The sequence below is a fragment of the Babylonia areolata genome, chromosome 30 (assembly GCF_041734735.1).
Source record: "Babylonia areolata isolate BAREFJ2019XMU chromosome 30, ASM4173473v1, whole genome shotgun sequence".
Lineage (NCBI taxonomy): Eukaryota > Metazoa > Mollusca > Gastropoda > Neogastropoda > Buccinidae > Babylonia > Babylonia areolata.
This window is the reverse complement of record NC_134905.1, coordinates 25,326,375-25,328,874: the sequence shown is the minus strand read 5'-3', so window position 1 is coordinate 25,328,874 and position 2,500 is coordinate 25,326,375. Positions and strand designations below refer to the sequence as shown.

At 45.0% G+C, this 2,500-nt stretch overlaps 1 protein-coding gene across 28 annotated transcripts in view; it reads right to left on the bottom strand.

The window, feature by feature from the left end:
- LOC143275441 (uncharacterized) overlaps positions 1-2,500 on the bottom strand; it is a 30,825-nt gene that overhangs the window by 24,794 nt on the left and 3,531 nt on the right. The window lies entirely within an intron of this gene.

Below are 2,500 nucleotides of genomic sequence, written 5' to 3'. Positions count from 1 at the left end.
CATCCATCATCTGTGTGTGTGTGTGTGTGTGTGTGTGATTAGTATCGTGATGAATGTCAGTTTTGGACACTTTATCATGTGTGGGTTTTTTTGTTGTTTTTTTTGTTTGTTTGTTTGTTTGTTTTATTTTGTTGTTGTTGTTGTTGTTTTTGTTTTTTACATTGTTACCGTCATCATTATCATGGTGAATATCAGTTATAGACATTTTATCATGTTGTGTTTTGTTGTGTTTTTTTTTACATTGTTGCCATCATTATTATCATGGTAAATATCAGTTATAGACACTTTATCATGTTTGGTTTGTTTTGTTTTGTTTTTTTGTTTTTTGTTGTTGTTTTTCTCGGTTTTTTTGTTTGTGTGTGTGTTTTTGTTTTTGTTTGTTTTTTGTTTTGTTTTTGTTGGAGTTTTTTGTTGTTGTTGTTGTTTTGTTTGTTTGTTTTTGTTTTTGTTGGTTTTTTGTTTGGTTTTGTTGTTTTGTTACCATCATTATTATCATGGTAAATGACAGTTTTAGACACTTTATCACGTTTTGCTTACATCAATGCCATCACTATTATCTTGTAAATATCAGTTATTGACACTTTATCATTATTTTGCTTACATTGTTGCCATCATCATTATCATGGTAAATATCACTTTCAGACACTTTATCATGTTTTCCGTGCATCAATACCATCTTCATTATCATCATAATAAATGTCAGTTTCAGACACTTTATCACGCTTTGCTTTCATTAATATCATCGTCATTATCATCATGGTAAACGTCAGTCCTACACACACACACACACACACACACACACACACACACACACACACACACACACACACACACACACACACACACACACACACACACTCACTCACTCACTCACTTGCAGGGTATGAACCGAAAAGGAAAGGTGCAAGAAATGTGACAAATTCAGTTGCAGTAAATTTTTCTTTATCATTATCATCAGTTGTATGTGTATTAGTCCCTAAGTGAATACCAGAATCACAAAGGATCTATGATATGCATGCTGAACATTATTTTTTGTGTTGTGAGGTTTCTTGCACGTGTGTATTACATTAACTTGAGTTTGAGTGTAGCTCTATGGTCCTGAGACCTGGACTGTGTACAGAAGACACATCAGGCTTCAAGCAGCACTTCCACATGCTTCGCTTCACACAACCCTTGGCATACGATGGCAGGACACAGGGTCACAAACCTAAACATCCTGGACAGAGCAGACACCACGAACATCCAAACCATCATCCTCAAAGCCCAGCTTCGTTGGACAGGCCACGTCATCCGAACGGATGACCCCAGAATCCCCAAAGCAGCTCCTCTATGGAGAATTCTGCCTTGGCGAAAGCAAAGGAAACGCTTGAAAGACTACGTAAAGATCAACACTGCGCATGCTGGAATCACCCCCAAGGTGGTTAGAGGGGACACGCGCGGGACAGGACGGGCTGGCGTGCTCTGACAACAAAGCACGCGCAAGACAGCTTTGAGGAGACCCGCAGCAGCAACAGCTGCAGCAGCACCGCCGAGGCCCGTGAGAGGAGGAAGGCAGCAGCAGCAGCAATGACCAAAAAGCCAGGACATCTTCCCTGCCCTCATTGCGGACGTCCATGCAGATCCAAACCGGGGCTCCATAGACTTTGCTCGTCAGGAAAGACAGGCGCAATAGCCGAGTGGTTAAAGCGGAGGACTTTCAATCTGAGGGTCGCGGGTTCAAATCTCGGTAACGGCGCCTGGTGGGTAAAGGGTGGAGATTTTTTCCGATCTCCCAGGTCAACATAATTATGTGCAGACCTGCTTGTGTCTGAACCCTCTTCGTGTGAATACGCATGCAGAAGATCAAATACGCACGTTAAAGATCCTGTAATCCATGTCAGCGCTCGGTGGGTTATGGGAACAAGAACATACCCAGCATGCACACCCACGAAAACGGAGTATGGCTGCCTACATGGCGGGGTAAAAACGATCATACACGTAAAAGCCCACTCGTGTACACATGAGTGAACGTGGGAGTTGCAGCCCACGAACGAAGAAGAAGAAGGAGAAGTTCGTTAGGAAACCGGAAGTCATTGAAAAGTTAAGCCCCTTCGCCTCTGGGACGCTCCGGTAGAGGCAACATGGCGACTCTGTCCGCTGAAATTGAAAGTGCATTTGACTCCATACAGTCCTCAACAAACGATAGTGACTCAGACCACGGGCCTCGTGAGATGGCCGTGCTCAGACACTGACTCAGACCACGGGCCTCGTGAGATGGCCGTGCTCAGACACTGACTCAGACCACGGGCCTCGTGAGATGGCCGTGCTCAGACACTGACTCAGACCACGGCCCTCGTGAGATGGCCGTGCTCAGACACTGACAGACCACGGCCCCGTGAGATGGCCATGCTCAGACACTGACTCAGACCACGGCCCCGTGAGATGGCCATGCTCAGACACTGACTCAGACCACGGGCCTCGTGAGATGGCCATGCTCAGACACTGACTCAGACCACGGCCC